Source organism: Sphaeramia orbicularis, chromosome 13 (assembly GCF_902148855.1).
Source record: "Sphaeramia orbicularis chromosome 13, fSphaOr1.1, whole genome shotgun sequence".
Lineage (NCBI taxonomy): Eukaryota > Metazoa > Chordata > Actinopteri > Kurtiformes > Apogonidae > Sphaeramia > Sphaeramia orbicularis.
In genome coordinates, this window is record NC_043969.1 from 16,780,182 (window position 1) to 16,803,853 (window position 23,672).

At 35.3% G+C, this 23,672-nt stretch overlaps 1 protein-coding gene across 10 annotated transcripts in view; it reads left to right on the top strand.

Annotated features, from left to right (window-relative positions):
* The first annotated feature begins 1,844 nt into the window (after nt 1-1,844).
* Nucleotides 1,845-23,672, top strand: part of gramd1bb (GRAM domain containing 1Bb) — a 176,814-nt gene continuing 154,986 nt past the window's right edge. For 4 of the 10 annotated variants that reach the window (XM_030152861.1, XM_030152865.1, XM_030152863.1 and 1 more), the window contains exon 1: nt 1,847-2,096. The gene's annotated coding sequence lies outside the window, so the exon portion shown is untranslated. Of the gene's footprint in view, nt 2,097-23,672 lie in introns of all 10 variants that reach the window. The other 6 variants (XM_030152864.1, XM_030152868.1, XM_030152866.1 and 3 more) reach the window with 3 other exon arrangements.

The following is a 23,672-nucleotide window of genomic DNA, read 5'->3' on the forward strand; positions in this document are numbered from 1 at the left end:
CTGGTACAGGAGGAAATAAACATTTCTGAACAAGTTATAACAATATATCTATAAGGCATATACGCCATATTATTGATGGAAGTATATTGGTGTATGGACACTACATGAATTTTGGTGAACAACGCGCCATTGAAAACATGCAGTTCGACGTAAACATCCGTTTGACACATTGTTACCAAATTTTCTGCAGCCAGGGAGCATACCGAAATCTGTCTAGTTGTGCATATTTATTCCTAATAATACTTAAATAACAGGTTCCCATTCTATTATTACAATTAAAGGGCTGTAAAAGAAGGGTTTTCATAACAAAATTGTTGATTGTCTTAATACTGAAAATAAGAACTGATAATCAAACAAAACAAAAATGATCAATAAATGAAAAGCAATGTGATGTGTGTATTTTGAAATAAAAAAAGACACAGGAGTTGAGTAGTAATTATTTATTGTGTTACAAAACATTATGTAAAATAATTTTGCTCTCTTATAGCAATAAAATTGTGCACGTTTTCACACTCATTGGGTCGCTATTTTATCAGTTTTTATCTGATTTTCTTCAAATTTGGAGGATTGCAAGATCTAGTAATAAGATGGCCAAAGAAACATTTTAGGAATGGTTTTGGGGGGATCTTTTTGCAATACTGATTAATAACTGATGCAAATATACTTGTGCATCTTGATTGTGATCAGGCCGTATGTGATTATACTGTAGTTGTACATAATGTTGAACTATGTGGTTTGAATCTAAAGCATAATGCAGTATCTCTTATTGTGTGGTGATGGTGATACAATGGAATGATATTATAACACTCCTAGGTCCAACTTGCTGCCTCAGGTACATGTCATGTTACTGTAGCTGCTGGACCCTTGGCACTACCTGGCTGTTAATGGTGCAGGTCAAACAAGAACTATTTTTATCCCTCAGACAACTCTGTCCCTGCCTCCCTCCTGTTGTTATCCCTTTAAACCACGGAGATTTACAGCATGGAGCATGCACGAAAAAGAGGAGATAGCTGCAGCAGCAGCAAAGGGAGGGAGGGATGGGTGTAGTTTTAGGGGAGATTCTCATAATAGTGGCTTGCTTCATCCTCTTTTTTTTCCTTTTTTTTTTGCATTACGACTGAGGCTCAAAATAGAATCTCTGGAGAGCGTCAAATTGTGCCTTTGGTAGTTTTATGAGCGCTGGCGTACACATACAGTACACACACACGTTTGATGTGATGATTTGAAAGTAGGATTTGCGAGCAAGATCTTACTGTACTCTTTTATTAAATGGAATTTTATGTAACCAAGTCATCCTCTGCACAGGAAGCAGATATTATCCTACAGATTTTTTCACGTGTTATGAACAGAAACATGCCCAAAGTGAGAATACAGAGCAAACAAGGAGAAATTGTTTCATGAGGTGCATATATCATGGCAGCATTTGCCATAAAGTCTGTAGAGAGGGTGATAGGAAATTTTGTGTTTGTGCCCTCTGTGTTATTTGCATATGTTTGTGTGCAAAGTGTGTGTGTGTGTGTGTGTGTGTGTGTGTGTGTGTGTGTGTGTGTGTGTGTGTGTGTGTGTGTGTGTATGTGTGTTGATGGGTGCATGAGCCACAGTGGATAAGAATGCATGCCAGAGTGAGTGAGCCAGCAAGTGTACAAGTGGAGCAGGATCAGGAAGGAGAGAGAGAGAGAACAGAGAAGGAGGCTGAAGAAACACACTGAGAGAGAGAGAGAGAGAGAGAGAGAGAGAGAGAGAGAGAGAGAGAGAGAGAGAGAGAGGGAGGGAGAGAGAGAGGGAGAGAGAGAGAGAGCTTTGTGCAGTGCAAGAACAAGCTTCGATTCCTCAGGAACAGGGAGGTGCATCCTTCCATCTTCACGTGGGGGATTTAAACTGGCTTCAGTCTCTAACGGAGGATTCCCCCGCTCACATAGTACAGATCTTTTCTTTAATGTTCCACGGGACTTTGTAGTGAGCGAGAGAGGCACACAGGAAAGGGAGAGAGATAGACTTGCCTCCACTTCCTTTGTACCCAACCAGCTTGACAGATGGCACTGGCAGAATGATCTTTGACTCCCTCCCAGCGACCAGTCTCTGCTCCACACACTGAGGTAACGTATTGTCAGTCTGCCCTCCACAGCTTTTAGAAAAATGCTGCTTGCTCATACATGCATTCTGCTGCTCTGTTTGCTTTGATTGTGCTTGGATGAATGTGCAAAGTGACTGTGACAGTTCAATGTGCATGCAAGTATGACTGAAATTTTACAAGCAGTGCCAAGAGGGAGACAGAAGCAGGGACCAGAGCTCAGTTATCACCACCTCATCAGCACCTATAGTCAGTTATTTCACATTGGTTAGTTGGTGGAAGTGTTAATCAGCTGTGTTTATCAGTGCGGTTTTCTCCTTTTGTGATAGAGCTGTACCATATCTGACCTGATAAACATTAAAATGAAAGGTGGTCTGGACAAGCTGAAGGGCAGAGCGCTGCTGCTGGCACTTCTGTCCCCCTGAGTCTGCAGCCACCTGCACTTTTTTCCCAGCCGATGTCTGTACACAAAACCAATCTTTCTTTCTTTCCTCTGCGCCCCGACCAGCTGAAGTAGAAATACAAATTATAGTGGCACAAGTTGCAACACAAGCAGGTGTTGTGTTGGAAATAATAGGTTGTGTCCCCAGAGTGGAGTTAAATATGATGTGGCTTAGCATTTGTGTCACTCCGGAGGGTTTTTTTTTTTTTTTTTTGTGGTTCTTACCATACTGAAGCACTGAAGCAAGGAGAGCTTTTAAAACTGTAAAAACTGACGTGCAGACAAATCATATACATACAGTGAAGTATTGTAAAGTTTAGAAACTTAATAAAAGACATCTAACATGAAATATTATTATATGATTGCACTGGTGAACTTTTTGTCCCATAACTGAAGTGTTTGTAACTCAGGATTAACATCAGATGACTTGTTGGACTTTAGCCAGCCTTTCTTTTAATGCTCTCAGCACAATGTGTGTTCTCTAAAGCAGCCAACGCTGTGGGAAATGTATTGTTTAATTTCCTTAGAAAAATAGATGACAGTCTGTAATATCTGGTGAAAATCTGAGATTTTTTGAATGTGGGGAAGTTTGGATCAGAAACAATAGCCGCCTTAGCTCAGCTTGATCTTTATGTAATATTTCACTACACATTGGCTCTCCACAGCTCTCTCTATCACACACTGTCACTCGGCCGCCCTCTCTCACTCACACACAGACACACACACACACACTCACACATTGTCGTTTTCTGTCTGGTCTTCTCTCAGCATGAGGTTGATGTTCAGAGCAAGGCTTCAGGCATAACAGTGATTGTTCCCTAAAAGAAAAATAAGTGAATCATTAAATCTATGACAAAAAAATAAATTATACATGAAGGGTTGTAAATTAAGGTGCCTAGTGACACTTTATGAAAAGTTCTGATTCAGTATCAGTGTCAGCATACACAGTGTGTTATCAACAACTGCAGTGTTCAGCTGGAAATGACACTAAATTAAATCTCTCATGCATTTTCTGTATATGAAGGAGGAAACTAACACTGGAGCCTTGACATATTCTCAGAAGCATCTTTACTGGCCACGTTTGGGCACACAAACTAGGAATTTGACTTCACCTTAGATCTCACATATCATACAATAAATATATATATTAAAAATATGGAATCAAAGTTAAAAACGTATGGTTAAAAATGAGGCTTTTTTCCCTCAAAAAGTGTACAAATTCTGTGACCAAATAGTATACAGATGATAGTGCAACCATAAAAACCTATATTACTATATAAAAGGACAATAGTGTAAATGTAGGACTGGTGCAAATATACATGAGGTTTATACTGAAAGGAACATTATATTCTACATTCTAAATTATATGTCTCAGTTTATTTGCCAAAGGGCGTTATAAAACAGGTTAGGTTCATGTTAGTGCTGTCAAACAATTAAAAATTTTAATCAGATTAATCACAGGGTTGCAGTGGATTAATTTCGATTAATCACGATTAAATATTTATTTAGTTATTTAATAATCTTTTTATTAGGACACATTTTCAGTATACATATCTTCTCAGCACAGGTATAAGCATGTCCAGTTTTCCAAAAACTAACTGACAACAAACAAAACAAAAAAAAAAAAAAAAGGGAAAAATAGTCCCCCCCACCAAACCACATTGGTCCACATTCGCTTAATTACGAGTGTTATAGCTATTCAATTATGTTATGAAATATAATTTATTTTCAGTCTATATTAATTGTGTTTCATTTTGCATAAGCAAACAGACACAAGAAAGAAGGGAATATGTATGCACTTAACGTATTGATTAAACACCTTCAACAGTTTCAACAAAACAACTTGAAACAACTGTTCTGTCTTGGGATGTTCTATACTCATATTTCCATCCAGAGGGCCAATGTGCTGTTTAACCTCTTCCATCTTTATGGGTTGGTTCTGCTGCCCATCACTACCAGATCAGCTGACCCTTTGCGCATGCGTGATGGTATCTCTACTTGGATAAACTGCCCCAAATGCATTGGCAGAGACATTCAGAGTCATTCTGAGCTGCAGATGGGTTATTTGTGTTAAAATATGTAATCAGATTAACCATGATGATGGATTAATCTGTGTTAATACGTTAATTTTGACAGCCCTAGTTAATATCTGTTGCGCTTTGTGTATGGTGTGATGTTTTTTTTCATTGCTTTTTTAACCACAAACCAGTGTGTTTAGTTAAAAAATTAAACCAGTATAGAAAAACAAAAACAAGATTTCATTCAGTCCTCTGTCCACACTAGGACGCAGAAGGTATGGAGACACTAAATAGGAGAGAAATGGAAATATGTCCATGTCGGCAAAAAGGCTTTTAATGTTTTTCATTTAATGTTCTCATGTTATTCATATTGGTCTGTTAAAAAACACGTTTTTTTTATTGTCCATGGTTTACTTTGTAAGATAATAATAGCCATCGAAGTCATACAGCACTACAGACCCCTGGAATGCATGTGCACTAGAAATACTATACTTTGAGCTCATTAAATATTCAGCAGACCTAGCAACCCAGATGTCAGACGCTATTCGGTCACATCAGGAATATTCTTAGGATAGTGTTCTGTAGCATATGTACAAATGTAAAAGCTATAGGCTGATATTGCAGGACAAGGTCATAAATGACAGAATGTGTGAAATATTTTTGGGCGATTTCAGTGATTTTCTGACACTATTGTAGTTTTAGGTTTTACACCATTGGCTTAACAGCATAACAGATGAACTATTCTTTATTTTATACAGTGTTTAGCTTCTCCTTTTAAAGAGCATCTATGCAGGAGCGTGCATCATTGTGTGGTGTTCTGTCACTGTCAGCGAAACGTGTTTATTTTTAGTGTTCATTGACCCTGCTCAGAATGAAGATTGATGTCAGATTGACTCCCACCACGTTTCCAGGGTCACTCTCCTGTTCCCTCATGCACTTACTGAAACTCACACTATTAGCCATAGATTAAGGATGATGCTGTGGCTTCCTGTCGCCTAGAAAAAATGACATCGCAGGTTATTTGTGGTCCTGGTGATGACCCGTTTCAATAGTTTCTGCCTAATTGGCAGATCAGTGACACTGTGAATAAGGTAAATAAATGTAGTGAGGTTAGCAGAGGGTTGTCATCACACTGACCTTTTGATCATAATGGAGTATTATCCGTCATACAGGCTAAAACCCTGCTGAACCTACAAGAGATTACACAGATGTACGGAAAAAATACATTTGTGTTGTCTTTCCTATATTACCAATACACTCACATGCTTCAGTGATCGTTTACCATCATACCTATTATTATCATTATGCACCAGGTCATCCTTGTTCTCCAGATTTTACATTTAGGATTATATGCTTTAGAAATTGCTCAGTCATTTACCGCTGTGTATTTATTCCTGTTCTTTATACTGTGAATTTGTTTTGTGATCACACACTGTATTGGTCTGAGAACCCCTTCCTTTGCACATCAATGTGTAATGACAATAAAGTCTATTCTATTCTGTTCTATTCTGTACTATTCTTTTCTAATCTATTCTGTTCCATTCTAATCTATTCTGTTCTATTTCGTTCTATTCTATTCTGTTCTATTCCATGCTGTGCTGTTCTGTTCTGTTGTAGTCTATTCTATTCTATTCTATTCTATTCTATTCTATTCTATTCTATTCTATTCTATTCTATTCTATTCTATGCTGTTCTATTCTATTCTATTCTATTCTGTACTGTTCTATTTTAATCTATTCTGTCCTATTCTGTTCTATTCTATTCTATTCTATTCTATTCTGTTCTATTTTAATCTATTATGTCCTATTCTGTTCTATTCTATGCTGTTCTGTTCTATTCTATTCTATTCTGTTCTGTTCTGTTCTATTCTATTCTATACTATTTTAATCTATTCTGTCCTATTCTGTTCTATTCTATGCTGTTCTATTCTATTCTATTTTGTTCTGTTCTATTCTGTTCTATTCTATTCTGTTCTGTTCTATTCTATTCTATTCTATTCTATTCTATTCTGTTCCTTTCTATTCTATTCTATTCTATTCTATCCATCTCTTATGCTTTCATTGAAATACAGTTTACCATCAATGTGAATTATTTTCCTATTGCATTGTTTTATTCATTCATCTATCTATTTATTTTTTTATATATATACTGGACTTTTTTTGTATTGTATCAATAGCAGATATTCAAATCTAAACATTCAAATCTTCCCCATGATGTGATCTACATTATCTCATAAATATTATTACTACTTGTCATTAGATGCCCTGTAAGTCCAAGTTTGACTCATGAAGACGCCTTGTATTCTTCATCTCCCAGAGTTTATTAGATGTTGAACCAAGATATCTACGTTTCTATATTTGCAGCTAAATTATTTTTATCAGCTTTGCCCTTTTTTTCCCTCTTCACCTCACTGTGGGCAACTGCAATATCATTATGGTTATTCCATCTACCATCTGGAGAACATGCATGTTTTTTTTGTTTTTTTTTATCATCCTCTCTAGTGTGATTGCCCATAAACTTTTAATACTCAGTACCTCTTTTAGGTCACATACTAGAGCTGCTTAGCACTAAATCTTCCGTCGCAACAAGTGCCATAAAATTAATGAAATCCAAATGGTCTGTGTTGAAACTGTATCCTTATGTAATCCATGTTAATAAACACTCTTTATTAGAATTCCTTGACTAATCACCTGCTCACTTCCTCATAAAACCTTAACACTGAGAGTATTAGCATAGTTGGCATGTTCGACTGGTATTAGCAGGTGTTACCATAAGCCAGACTGACTGTAGATATAAGGGAGTCATGCTGACATTGTTTTTGTTTTGTTTTTTTTTTGTTTTTTAAATCATTATTACCAGCAATTTCCAAACAATGCAATTTGATTCATTGATGTTTTAGTGCTGGTGTATTTCAAGTGTGGGTGATTTAGATCTCCAAATAATGCTTTCCATGAATGATTGTGTATTTGTCAGTCTATATCATAAAAGCCAAGTGGGCTCTGTGTGCGTGTGTGTGTGTGTGCGTGTGTGTGTGTGTGTGTGTGTGTGTGTGTGTCCAGGGATTCACACAAAATCTAGAAAGAGCTCACTGCTGTAGGTTTATATATTTATGTATTTTTGGTCAAAGAAGATACTATTGAAAATGGCACGTTTATAGAACCAATATTTTGGGAGATATTAGTAATTTTGGAATATAACGGCCTTACAATCACGTTGCTATGGGAGAACACTTTGGCGGTGACTACTGGACAAATGCAGTACAGCATGCACAAATACACAACTGCACAAAAACTACTATACCTAGAACCTGTGGATCCCCACGAGTCAACGCGCTGGTGTATTCTTAATGCTTAATTAAAAAAAAAAAATTGTTAGAGTAGTTTTTGTTTTGTTTTGTTTTTTTTTTACATACTTTATTTTTAACAGGTTTTACATTTTTAACAAACAGATAATAAAACAAAAAGTAAAGACATACAGAACAAGATTGTTAGAGTAGTTTTAATATCCCACTGCATCAAACTAAATGCAGATTTGAAACATCTCTTCTGTCGCGGTAATATTCTTTGGAGAGTCCAACTAGGTGAGTGAAGATGGAACGTGGCCAAACAATGTTTTGGCTTCAGTGACCTGTAGATAAGTGGATAAGGAAGTGTCCCTGGTTTAAGTCTTACACTGGGTCATTGTGCTTTCCTCTTCTCTGACCTTGTTTGTTTGTTTCCTGTAGTATCCAATGAAGGCCAAAGAAATTAGATATTACAGTATTACAATGATTTTATTTTTAGATAATCATAATCAAATAATGATGTTAATGGCATCCTGTGGAGTCTCTGGAGACAATAAACCAGTGACAAAGGACACATTGACACTAATCATATATGTGAGTATAAATAAATAAATAAATAAATAAATAAATAAATAAATGTGTTTCTAACTGTATACTTTTTTATACCAAATAACACTGAATAATTTACTTTATGACCCCTATTCATGAAAAATGTAAAGAAACAGATTTATGTACAGTAATTGTACCTTAGATGTTAAATGCTCTAAACCCATCTTTAACATCTTTAAGGATGTTTAAAACATATTTTAACACTATGTTCTTGATGGTGCAGATGTTAAAATACTTCTAAAGTTTATATCCTTTTAGGTGATGCAAACCAGTCAGTAAATTCTCTAATGTCTAAATGAGATAATATTTGTTCTTCCTGTTCATAACCTCTGATTACCGTAAGATAGTTTGCTGCGATTATCGGAGTTCCAGATATTATAAAATATTTTAGTTTCGTTCTGCTCCTCTGTGCTCATTCATCTAGTCACACAAATTATTACATCCAATGATCGTTTAGCGAATGCAAGGAAACCACGCGTTACACCTCTGGGAAATTAAAGCAAGCACACTACTGCATAGGAGACAAAAACAAAGCCCAGAGGGTGCATTACTGTACAAGCTATAATTAGCAGCTGTCATCATGATGGTTGTGTAGAAGAGAGTTTTTACCTTTTTCCTTCTGCTAACAGTGCATTTCTCTGTATAGCTCTGCCCTGGAGCTCATATAGCAACAGTTATTTTCAGGTATGTGTAAATTTGATATTAAGTTAACTGGTCACAACATCATGTTTAGCCATTATACTGAATTAAACACATTTCCACTCTACAGATACTATAGCCTTGCAAAGCTGGCCTAGAAAAAATAGCCTTCATTTTTTAATAAGCCAATGCTGGCATTGTTCACTTCATTAGAAAATTTGGAAACAGGAAAAACAGATTTATTTAACATTTATTTAAATAATTGACATTTGCATTTATTATTAAACAGAATGGAACCGAGAGAGTAAAAAGTAAATTAGGTGTAATAAAGTAATAAATCACAGTAACCCTATAAGACGACTTGAATACAATGCAACTAATTCTGTATACAGTCTAACCCATGTTTCTTTATAGGAGGCACAAAAGGTTAATTCTTACATAATGCATTTTCTGCTGGATGATGATGTTATTCAGTCATCACATAATACTGTCAACACTACAAATATTACCAACAGGTTGGTGCAATGTTTTTCAACCTTGGGGTTGCCTGGAATTCAAATGGGGTCGCCTAAAATTTCTAGTAACTGATAAAAACTAAAAAAAAAAATTTTAAAAAAATAAAAAAATAAAAAATAAAAAAAAGCACTTACAAATAGAAAATATATGGTGAGTTGAGAGACAATCACAATCCATAAAAGACATGACAAACTCTGAAGCTGAAACTAAAGCACTGTGGTATTGTTTATCTTTCAAATGTTCATTGTGGTCAGTTTCAGATGCTGCAGCTCTTTCATAATTCATAGTTTGAGTTCTTGTTTGTTCAGTATTAATTGTCAGCCTTGTAAATCCAAGCTGGACTGACTGTACATATCCTGACCAAGGAAAATAAAATTCTCACGTTGTGCAGTAATCTACACCTGGCTTTTCTGCCTCCGTCCATAATAATATACATTATATAGACTAAATGTTGTCTGACATTAACGTTTATTTGCAACGTAGTATAGGAAACTATTACATGATCAAAAACAAATTAGTTTCAGCAAACAAAAAACAAAAAAAATGTCTTCGTTTTGAATGTCTGGGGTTGCCAGAAAATTGTGAAGTCAAAATGAGGTCAGGAGCCAAAAATTGTGTTATTATATATAGTATTAATATATAGTGTTATATGTCTGTTCTTATCTAGTGTTTTATGTTTGGTTTTAGTGTGACTTTTATTGTGCTTATGTATATTTTTAGTGTGGATGTATGGCTGTGATTTGTATTTTGTGTAACTTCTGCTGCTGTCTTGGCCAGGACACTTTTGAAAAAGACATTAATACACCACAATAATACTAGCAAATTAGACTATTGGTATTATTATTTTATATTTTTGTGTTATTGTTATAATCATTATCATTATTACAACAATTATTATTTTCCCCCTCACTCCCCCCTCTCTCTTTCTCACTTTCATTCCCACTCCCCTCTTCCTCTTTTCCCTATCGCCCTTAATCAAGCTATATTGTTTAGTTGCTCTTTGCATTTATTTTCTTTTTCATTTTAATATGATGTTGTCATTGTTGTTGTTTGTCACTGCTCTGTTATTTTTGTTGTTTTTGGTTTGTTTATTTGTTTGATTTTCCTGTTGTTTATGTGTTGTTGTTGTTCTTCTTCTGTCCACAATGTCTTGTTAACTATCACTAAAAAAACAAGAAACATTTTTAATCTCAAAGAGCTTTTTCCTGGTTAAATAAAGGTTATAATAATAATAAAAAATAATAATCTGACCACGCATATAACACGATGAAGCAATAGATTGTGCCCTAATTTCATTCATTTGTTTGTTTATTTTGAGCATTTACAGAAGACATGCAAATTCAAAATTCCAAAATCATTCATCTACACTCAAAAAGGAGTGGGAAGAAACACTTATTTAATCCCACCCTCATTTTCATCATCAAATAACATAATAACGTTCTAAATACTCACTCCTCTCCTTTGACTTCAAGCCAGAACAATGAACAAAATAGGCCTATACCAAATTAGAATGAACTCATTTGACAGTATTTACATTATATAACCAAAATGTGCATGAAAAATAGAATTCTGAGTAAACTTTGTGAACTTGACTGTGGTGTGAATAAACAAATTAGTTATTATTATTATTATTATTATTATTATTATTATTATTATTATTATTATGTTATTGATTGATTGAATGATGGAAGTTAAAAGTGAACTACAGTTAACTTATGTTCTGTGAAATGTCAAGAATATTCTGCATCTTCTCGTGACTTTCTGACATCCTTGCCAGATGAGCTGGTGTGGTTGTTGAAGATAAATCCTCCAGGGGTCCGCACCAGCTTGGTGTCTGGTCAACAATATATGGAATGTGATAAAAGGAAAACACAAATTTTACAGATAAGAATCTACTTTCCACAAAGTCTTAAATGTTTCTGGGAGCAATAGCGGCTCCATCCCTAAAGAATCCTCCTTGATATTTTTTCCGTTTTATCTGTTCTGCAGCTTTCACCTTTTCAGCAGTGCTTTCAACTCCTACAGGGGAAAAACTGACAGCAAAGTTTCCTATTACTGCTAAAAAACATTTTTCCTAGTCCTGTTTGACTCACTTGTGTGATCTTTTTCCCCTTTTCTATTAGATGGAATTGGCAGAGTTGGCAGATCTTTTTGCTTGTACTTGGTCCTAGGTTTGGGTTACAGTCTTACTTTACAACATTTTTTGTCTCATGATTGTCAACAGCAGACAATAACTGGCAAATACATTAAAAAAAAAGTTGCACATGCAATATTTCACTGCACCATGTTTGGTTTTGATAACAATATTCACTGTGACATCTTTTTTTTTTTTTTTTTTAACACATATTGCTTACATAGGGTCACAATAAGGTTAATAATATTTTTTTTCCATCCATAGTTGCATTAAACATTTATTATTGATGATGGAGAATCAGACCGCTGCATAAAGTCACATCCCAAATTAGAGTCTGGAGTTTATGGAGCAGAGGCGATTTCTCATAGACTGCAAGGGAAGCTCGGCTTCCCCTAAAATTACGAAAATTAAATGGTTAAATATGTACGGTTGTGCTGACATTTCATTGACTACAAATGTGTTAGAACACATTCATCTCACAGACGAGTTTGATCGACATGATTGCCCGGCCCCTTTAAAAATGGCCCTGGAGCTTCAGTTCGTTCTCTCTTGCCACCTGCCAGCTCTCAACCCTGTGTTCCTGCATGTGTGACCGTCAGTTTTCGTGTGCTCGTGTGATAATTCGATTGTATATAGTTGTAAATAGTTTTTTTGTAAATTGAACCTTTTTCTGGTAGGGGAGGCTGGCTCTGTTGTTTTCCCATTTTCTCCTGTTTTTTGGTGAGGGAATTTAGGTAAGTTTTCTGTATTTTATTTCTTGAATTTATTTTTGAGTAGGTAATTTAGTTTGAACTCCCAAGAAGATATTTTGTTTGTTGTTTTAGCCGTGTCCTCCCCTAACCCTCCTTTAGTTGATTTAAAAAATAAATATTGTGAATTTAGTTTTGACTGACGTGTGTGCTTGGGAGCTGGGAGGGGACAAAAGTGAACATATTATTTTCGCCCTGGTGAACCCCTAGGCCGGGGCGTAACATTCAGAATCAGCTTTATCACAAATCAGAGAACATGATATTGTTCACTTCTCATACATTCCCGTTGCGCTGTTTTCTCTTACGATCTCTGCTCAGTGCATTTGCCCGTAGATGCTCAGCGTCCATGCACTTCAATGGGACTGAGTGGAACGTTTTTTTTCATTGCCTCAAAACCGGACGCTAATTGGATAAATGCCACGATGTTGTCCCGCCCCCAGATGCTCAGCATCTCTGGGGGTGAATAGAGCTTTGGGTGGACCTCGGCCAGGCTGGACGCTGAGATTCCACGTGCTGATTGGAGGATCAGTAGAAAAGCTGAATCCGGTTTGATTGACAGCTATTTTGGGATCTACTCCTTCACTTGACAGAGTTCAGTTAAATACCGTTGCGCATTCTGCTGTGAAATCGAGAGAGAAACCACCACGAAATTACTTGTTCATTTCTAGCACTGAAAATTCACAAATATACAAATCACAAGGAACAGAGGGCCAAATTTATGTTTAAATAACTTGACAATTTTTTTGATGTAAGCCGACAGTGAGCTTCCCCTCTCAGAGAGACGAGCAGCCGCCGCTGTTATGGAGGTTAATCCACGTGTGAAAATGATGTCTCATTCTCCTTGAACCATTCTGTCACAAGCCTGATGACCCTGATCAGTCCTGGCAATGTTCAATCTGTCTGACAGTAGAGACAAGAGAGGACACTGACTGCATCAGTTAGAGTTAAATAACCTGTTACAGCTGAAACATTATTAACCACTGTAGTACTTACCAATGGAGGGATCTGAATGATTATTTTTGTGCATTATTGTTATGAAACGGATAGTGTACTTTTGTTTCTGATATGTGTATTATTGTCATGAAAAGGACAGAGTTTATTTTTGTTTTGTTATGGGCACCATTACTGTTATGGAAAGGACAGCGTTTATTTTAATGTGAAACGCTGCTGCAACACAAACAGTTTATCCTTGATATGTACAGGAATTTTGTGTTTTTTTTTTTATACATAATGAGAATTTAGTCTGATATGTGTAGGATTTTTGAGTTACTTAGGGAATCTGACATAGAAATTTAGGGTAGGTAAAGGATGGAGTAAGGGGGCGGGAGATTATAAATTAAACTTCATCCCACTCCTTTTCTAATGGTTTACTTTCGTTTTTATATGAATCTTTTGTTGTTTGATTTTATGGCAATATTCAAAACAAACAACAAACAAACAAACAAACAAACAAACAATTTGCTTAGTTAAATCTACTGAATGTCTCCTGTAATCAAAACCAAAGGTGGGGCAGTGAAATATAACATGTGCGACTTTTTTTTTTGGCCGGGCTGTGTATTAATCAGATCCTGAAATTTGTTGACTAACTAGGCTAAACCAGTGATGCTCAACTGGTGGGTTGCAAACCAGAAGTTGCAAACCTGTTTTCAGGGCAAAAAATAATGTTAAAAAAATTGATCCTGTGTTTTACTTTTTATGAAGCTGAGTGTCATCCATTCACACTCCCCAACAGTAGGTGGCGATAATGCACTTTAATGCTAAGACATTTCACAGCATAAAAGAAGACCCAAAAGTTTCTATAGAGGGTGTGCACATATGTCACTTCTCCCCTCAAAGTCAGACTGCATGGCAAAAACCAACCTGCTCAACATGACGAAGTATAGCAGTAAACACAGCAAGACCGGGAAAATGTGAAATATGAAATCAAATGATGGACAATTGGACTGGACATGGATCCGTATGAGCTACCAGTGAACAAGTGGTCCATGAACACTGACATGTGGACAGAAATAGAGTATCCTGACATCCAGGGTGTAGGGGATCATCGCTATTTTGACCTGAAACAAATATACATGGTTTCATCATTACTGACAACCAGAGTCCAAACTAGGGCCTAGAACCAGATGATCCAAAGTACATTTACAGTAGACCATATTATTTACATCTAGTTCAGATCAAGTACTTTATACAACACAGATACTACTGCTATGGACCAGCAGGGGGCCACTGGATTCTGGGAAATTAGGAGATTTTTCCCACCTGTTTTTAAATGACCACATTATTCTTGTAATATTATGGCTTTATTGTCGGAATATAACGACTTTAATCTCATAAACGAATGACATTTTTGTTAAATTATGAGGTTTTTTTAGAACTACGACTTTATTCTCATAACATTGTGATTCTTTTTGTATTTGACTTTATTATCATAAAATTACGGGTTTTATATCGATTTTTTATGACTGTGTACTCATAGTGGCCCTTATACTCAGTCGTAGCTTTATTCTCCAGTTCCTCCATATTTGAAAAACTAGGTTAGCCTCAGTTTCAGTTAGTTTACTAATCATGTTGGAGCACAAGGTTCAGAATCACAAAATGAAGACAAAAACCATGAAAGATCTGATCATGAAACCAAGAGCTTCACTAAGAAGTAACAATAGCCAAAACAATACGTAATTTAAGGCATGATTTTACCCAAAAATACAGCATGAATTAATGTTACCTGACACCAAACAGGATCCACAGATTTAGGTTTGGTTTCCTGGATTTGTGGATCCATCTACTTCTCTTTTCTTTGTCTTTCGGTGTCTGTAAAATGATAGCTCCGACTGCTTTCAAACCTGTTCATACAATCAATCGCACAACAGCTCTTCCCCATTTTTTGTTAACTATTGTTCTGCAGTTTAGACAGTATTGAAGCCAACACTGTCACTCATCTCCCTCTTTCTGCCGCTCAGTGGGCGTAACTGCGGTGACTTCCGCTAGCAGTGACGTCACGTGCATACCCTCTATTCAAATCATGGTGAAAGTCAGGTATGACAACGACTTCATCAGATATGGTTTTACCTACACTAAGGACAAAAACCTCTGTGTGTTTAATGCTTGAATCAGTAATTGAATGCACCTTTAATTTTTAACTGAGTGCACATTTTTAGTTTAGGTTAAAATGTACCGAATTTAGTGTTAAAGGGAACATTTCGGTACCACTTTACTTGAAGGTCTAGTTTATAATGCATTAAGTGCACATTCATAAGACATTATAATGCATTATAAAAGTCATTACAACAGTTTATGATCATGTAAAACAACTTATACCAAGGTTGATAAAGTATTATAAGTGTAGGCATGATGTATTATAAATTCAGCTTTCATAATACATATATACATCCATACCAAAGTGACAACAGCGTTTGTAGGAAGAACCTCAAGTCCTCAGTTACATAACACATTATCAGTTGTATGATATAACACATGAATGATGACTTACGAGCAGTACCTGCTGGCTCTAAGTCTAAGTCAAAAATTATACATGAAAGTGTTCTTCATAACTCTTTATTTTGCAAAAACAAAACATTAAAAGAACAGAGACAGTAAATAGAAGTGTTAAATGTTGCTTTATACATAAATAAAAAATAATGTGGCAGCTCTAAATCTTTGTTAATTCAAACAAATACTTTTTTTTTTTAAATAAATATGAAATCCCTAAAATAGATGGCTATAGGGACAAGTGAAAAAACTTAACAAAAGTTCTCCACCTTAAAAAGTAAATTCCTTCCCACTGCTTTGGTATGGATGTATAAAACATTATGAAAGCTGAATTTATAATACATTATGCCTACACTTATAATACTTTATTAACCTTGGTATAACTTGTTGTACATGATCATAAACTGTTGTAATGACTTTAATAATGCATTATAAATGCATTATAATGTCTTATGAATGTGCGCTTAATGCATAATAAACTAGACCTTCAAGTAAAGTGTTACCAATATTTCTATATTTAGCAGCATCATCTGCAGGTCAGTTTATTTTATCATTAAACTTTTCTTATGTGTTGGCATACTGGGACATGCTTTATATCTCAGGTTCAAAACATTCCATCTTTTTTTGTTAAATAAATTTGAAACGTTTAACTTTTATTAATTTAGATCTTGGCTTGGGTGATAGTGGGTTCTGAAGCCAGAGCAGATGAAAACCACTGAGCTAAACCATGACAGATAAAATCATAGGAAATGAATGCAAACTCTCCCTGATATAACATGTGGTAGTTCACATAGCATGTCAGCTTTTAGCAAATGATTTCAGAGACACAAAAATAACACAGGATGCAAAAAGCTCAGGGATGTGGTAATGTTCGCTCCAGGAGACGGGATATGTGAAACCTGCTGTGAGATTGAAACAGAAACAAATGCAGCACATGGACAGAATTGGAGGAGATATAAAGGGGCTTTCATAGTGCTCCAGAGCATATCCCTGCTCACTAGTTACGTGTAAAATAGTCCTGACTAAAAGCCCCAGACTCTAAGACAGCTGTTACAGGCCAGAGGCTGACATATCACCTCAAATTTAATGAAACACTTCCCACAATGCCATCGGTAGCTTCCTACAGAAATTGTTCATTAAAAACTTGTGTCCTATTTAATCTGTGTAAAACTGCAGGGTTTCATATTTCAGCAGCAAAAACACGGAAACACATCCACTTAAAAGGTTTTTTAATAAGAAGAAGAGGCATGTTTTCACCAAACCGTATCTGTTTTTATCAATTTGATGCATGTCTTTGCCTCACTGCAGTAAAATGATCTGTCATTCTATTCAAGTAATTTGAAACTGAAGCTGTATTTTATACTTAATGTGAACAGAGAAGAGGGAATAAAGCAACAAATTCTGCAATTTTACAATACTTACATTTAGTTTTATACGATTTTTGCAACTTAAACCTTCCTTGTAGAGACATTGTTATCTGTAATTCCATTATGATAATGAATTTTGTGGGTGTGTAGAGTGAAACGAAGCAATGTGAAAAGGTCCTTATTTTATATTATCTGTCATGATGTAGTATTACTTCAAATAAAAAATGTAATTACAGTTAAAATATAAAAGGTCTCTTGTTCTTGTACTAGTTTTAATTCTTTAAGACCTCTGAGCAGGTTCTCTTACTGTCTCAATAACTTCTCCAACCTCATACAGTTCCAGTCACAGAGATGAGGTCACTTCATTTCATTCTATTCATTAAACTGACTGATTTGTACGGACAAATTAAATGCATGCAGTGGGCTGTCATTATATGTTCCCCAGTCAGGGAATCCTTTCATGTGAAAGATTAATTGAGTGGATGAATTTCCCAATTTCATTCTCACTGGGAAGCTCGGGAAATGATTCTTTCCACTGATTTAGAGAACAGCCTGTCTTTGTAATTGGATTGGACTGTGACCTATTTAAAAAAAGAAACTAAACACAGTCATTCAACCGTTTGTAGCTATTGATTCATATTATTCATGTATTATGTCTCTTCCGTGTGACAGGTTTGGAGAGTGACAAATGAGATGAAATTTATTTTTAAATTCAAACAGAAGGAAAGTGCTTCAGTCACTGATAATAATAATAATAATAATAATAATAATAATAATAATAATAATAATAATAATAATAATAATAATAATAAAAGTTTATTTATATAGCACTTTTTGCTGAAATTTTTCATAAAGTGCTTTACAATAAAATCAGAAGTAAAATGCACAGGCAAAAAAACAAAAACAAAAAACACACAGCTACATACACATACACAGACACAGGCATAAAAATATATAACATGCTGCTCACTTTTAACACCCCTCAGCCAAATATAGTGTAAGATTATGTTTTAATGTTGAGATTGTGTTGTTGTGTTGTGTTAAGTTTAAAATTATTCAGAAATATTGAATTGTGATGGTAGATATGTTTTTGTTGTTGATTTTTTTTTTTAATTTATTATTATGGTGTGAATGCTCGATGCTGTACACATTTATGTTGATGTAAGCAGTGTATTAGGCGAAAAGGATAGGCAAAAAAAATAAGCTTTTGCTTCTAGACTATTCCTTTTTTGGTTTTTATGTTTATTACGATTAATGTACTAAGTATAATGATTGATGTAAAACCAAAAAAAAAAAATAAATAAATAAATAATTCATTCATTCATTCATTCATTCATTCATCCATTCAGAGTTACTACTCTATAATTAGGATTAGGTTGTCTTCATGTACACCTTATTACATACATATTTATATCTGAAAGTACAAAGATATTAAAACTGCACAAGGTCATTTGATCTTGAAAAAGTAGGTCATGGTCACCTTTTTTCAGTAGGCTTCTGCTCCATGCCAAGATGCATCCACAGTATAAATTTGGTGCGGATATCTCAATGCGCTCTTCAGATAATGCAATTATTTTGTTGAATGGACAGACAGACAGACGGACAGAGGACAAAATGATTACAATACCCCTTCACCATTTCTGGCTGAGGAGCAAAAACCAAATGGTTAGAAAATCCACTCCTAACTAAAAGCCTGTCTAAACAAGAAGGTCTTCAGTTGCTTTTTAAAAGACTAGACTAGATAGATAGATAGATAGATAGATAGATAGATAGATAGATAGATAGATAGATAGATAGATAGATAGATAGATAGATAGATAGATAGATAGATAGATAGATAGATAGATAGATAGATAGATAGATAGATAGATAGATAGATAGATAGATAGATAGATAGATAGATAGATAGATAGATAGATAGATAGATTCAAACCAACTGATAAAAATATGAACCCAACCCTTTGTACCATGAATACATGTTTGTTTTGATATAATCTAAATCTCTGATGGTCTAGTTAAAACTGGGAACATATGCAGATGGACTTCTGACCAGTTAATGAGGCTGCAGATACACTTCTGTGGACACAAAGACGTATTTTCACTTTCAAACAATGTATATGTATTTGAATGTATGATCCTAGTGAATACAATTTAAACAACTGTAAACAAAGCATAAACCAGGTCCTGATGATAGATTTATAGGGATAGGGACCATGTTACAGTTTGTCTCCATTGCTCTGGCTCATTTCTCGAAACAGAAATGACATTAGCATAACTCTAAAATCATTTGGTAAAACAGTCACTTGCAAAAGCTCATATCTCTCCCAAAATTGTCCACTCATGCTTCAAACTATATTCTTTTCCCGTGTAAATAGTCAGTGCCACCAAAAAGGCATAGATCCTTCTCAATTGCTTTAGCTCATTTCTTTAAACAGAGCGGTCGTTCTCAACGCTTTTGTTGCTTTTGTCAAAATACCCTGGATGGTTCAGAACAACACAATGGTTCACCTGCAGAAGCTCATATCTCTCCCAGAACAGTTCTCTCGTGTCAAAACTAAATTCCTCTCTCATAGAAATAGTCAGTGCCACCAAAATACATGGTCCTTTTGGCATTGTGTAAGCACTGGAAGTCCAAATGTTGAGATGTTGGATCACAGAGGAGCATTGAAATATCGCTCATGTCCACCTCTCAGTCTGAGCCCAGTCCTTCATTGACAGTGGTACTAGTTTATTTTGTCTAGTTAACAGAATACAATTGTGTATAAAACTGAAAAAAAATAGGGTTTCAATGTAAGAGGAGGTTTGACCAAACATTGCTGGCATACTACCAAGGAAATTGTAACCATTTCATTTCACACACACATAAAGTAACTTACATACATCAGAGTAAACAGAAAATGTTTCATTTATTCATTCATTTTCTGAACCTGCTTTATCCTCACTAGGGTCACGGGGGTTACTGGAGCCTATCCCAGCTACTTATGGGCGAAGGCGGGGTACACTCTGGACATGTCGCCAGTTTATCGCAGGGCTGACATATAGAGACAAACAATCAATCTCACATTCACACCTATGGGCAATTTAGATTAACCAATTAACCTATTAGTGCATGTCTTTGGATGGTGGGAGGAAGCCAGAGTACCTGGAGAGAACCCACGCAGACACAGGGAGAACATGCAAACTCCACACAGAAAGGTCCCACCCACAAAGAAAGTGTACACGGCATAATACAGGGTTATTCAAAAAGAATGAATTTCATTACGCAATATTTTAATAAGGAAAAACAATAGAAAACTTCAGCAAAGTCATAAGTATTCTACTCACAATCAACTTTTATTTCCTGTCTTACAAGTGTTCAGTGTGGCCACCACCTGCAGCACGGACAACGTCAATGCGATAAGAGAATTCGGTAACACTTTATTTGAAGGTCTAGTTTATAATGCATTAAGCGCACATTCATAAGACATTATAATGCATTATAAAAGTCATTACAACAGTTTATGATCATGTACAACAACTTATACTAAGGTTAATAAAGTATTATAAGTGTAGGAGTAATGTATTATAAATTCAGCTTTCATAATGTTTTATACATCCATACCAAAGTGACAGTGTAATAAGTTACAGGAGGACTTTAAGAGCTTTTAGTAAAGTGACAACACTGTATAAGGTTATTAGCAATTGTATGATATTATAACACAAGTATGATGACGTATGAGCAGTATCTGCTGGCTCTAAGTAAAGTGTAAGCTAAAAAATTATACATCAACGTGTTCTTAACTCTTTATTTTGCAAAAACAAACCATTAAAAGAACAGAGACAGTAAATAGAAGTGTTACATGTTGCTTTATACATAAATAAAAAATAATGTGGCAGCTCTGAATCTTTGTTAATTCAAACACATACTTTTTTCTTTTAATAAAAATTAAATCCCTAAAATAGATGGGTATAGAGACCAGTGACAAAACCTAATAAAAGTTCCCCACCTAAAAAACTAAATTCCATCACACTGCTTCTGTGCCAGAATCCAAATCACACAATGTTTATCCGAGAACTTTAAACTTAAAACCAAGCATCTGAGGAACTAAAAAGTGCACTTTCAAGAACAAACCATAAGCTTAATTTACATTTAATGTGCAATGGTTAATTGTTATGATAGTTATAATGTGTTATGTAACCCAGGACTTGAGATTCTTCTTACAAACACTGTTGTCACTTTGGTATGGATGTATAAAACATTATGAAAGCTGAATTTATAATACATTATGCCTACACTTATAATACTTTATTAACCTTAGTATTAGCTGTTGGACATGATCATAAACTGTTGTAATGACTTTTATAATGCATTATAATGTCTTATGAATGTGCGCTTAATGCATTATAAACTACACCTTCAAATAAAGTGTTACCGAGAATTCTTCCCAGATGCGTATCAGCATATCATAATCCACTGAGATGATTGCTGTTGTTATTTGATGTTTAAGGTCATTGAGGTTAGTGGGTAGCAGTGGAACATAAACTTAGAAAACTCCTCCTCAAATGGTCACTGACTCATTCCATGACGATGGTTGAGAACTGAAGCAATGCGTCATGAAATCAGTTCATTCCTTTTGAATAACCCTGTATACTGTAATATAAACCAGAAACAAAAAACAAGTTCTAGTTTCACCTGACTGTCAATTTATCAAATGTTCCAAGACATTCATATGGTAATCATGGTATTATCTTCTTGACTAATTTAGACAATTAAACAGACTATTCTGCATGTGATGACTAACACAATCAGGGCCGTTTCAGGATATCTGGGGGCCCTAGGCAAGAAAGTAAAGTGAGGCCCCTAATACGCGAAGATGTGGTGGTCGAATCACAGAAGAAGAAAAATAAAATCCAGATGCGATTTCCTGTTTTCTGGTGCATTTAGTACTAGTACTACTGATGATAAAAGGATAAACACATAAAATTATACAATTATTATTATTATTAATTTTTTTTTTTTTTTTTTTTTTTTTTAGGCCTATTTATTTTATAATAATATGCAATTAGTACTGATTGTTATACATTTAATAATGATAGGATTTTTTTTTCCTAGACTGTGATGTTACAAATTCCATGTAGCCTGATAAATACCTTAAGCTTGTGAGGAGGTGGCATTGTCACTGTCAACTGACGCTGACAGAAATTTAATCAAAGCACCTAAAAAAGAAAAAAAAAAAAAGGCATTTGGTGAGTAGGCGTATTTTTGTCCTTATTCTAGAAGTATACGATTAAAGTGCGGAGGATTTGATAGTAACTTTGCAGGAGAAGAACTTCACTTCCCATAATGCACCAAAATGTAACGTCAGACCTCATGGGCAAAACTACCTGAGCACATGGTGCAAAGTGTTGTGATGTGTAAAATGATGCTGATATGTTTTGGAGAGAGCAACCATTAGACTGAGAATGAACAATCAGTTTAGACCAACAGTATCTTTTCACTTGGGAATTGTGCTAAACGTGGGCTAACTGTACTTAATTATTTGCAAATATGTTCTGAGCAAACCCGGATTAACCATATGGGCAACTGGGCAATTGCCCAGGGGCCCGCGACCTCTGAAGGGCCCTTGGTAGCTCGGGCATAACGAAAATATCTGGTTATCTTTTGCTTATAAATGAAACTGTCCACTGCCCGGAGCCATTGCACTGCACAGTCTGCGCTGTCTGTGACCGTGAGCTGAGACCCTCTCCTCATTGGTCAGTCCAAAAAGCAAATCAGCGGTGACGTAAATCAATGCGTGCACTGAGCGGGGTGTGAGACGTCAAGAACTACGCGACATACACGACGTACACGAATCAAAACATTGCAAACATGGAGAAGCAGCTAAGTGGGAGCGCCAAATGAAAATTAAAAAAGGAGAGGGACATTAAAAAAGCTGAAAATTTAAAGAACATACCTAAAATAGGTGCCAGTGTAAAATGTGCCAAATAAAATCAAGAATGTGAAATTTAAACATGCACTTCCCCATCATTTAGAATACAAATTTTGTATTGGTCAGATAAGTATTTCTTTGAGAGAAATTGACAGTTTTCCAGATGTTTATAGCATTTAGTATATGTAGTATTTAGTATTAAAATGTTTAAACCTTGCCTTGACATGCCTTGAATTGTGATGTGTTTTCTGTTTAAAAGTTAAACTGGGACCAAAATGTTTATTTTAGCAGATTATATTGCATTATATTTATTTTTTCCTTGTGGTGGCTCCATGAAAATGTTGAGATATGTTTATTGTTGAGAGAAAGCAGATTTCAAGATGTTTACATTGCACTTACTTTAACTCTCTTGTTGAATTCTGAGGTGACAAGGGGATTTCTGTTTAAAA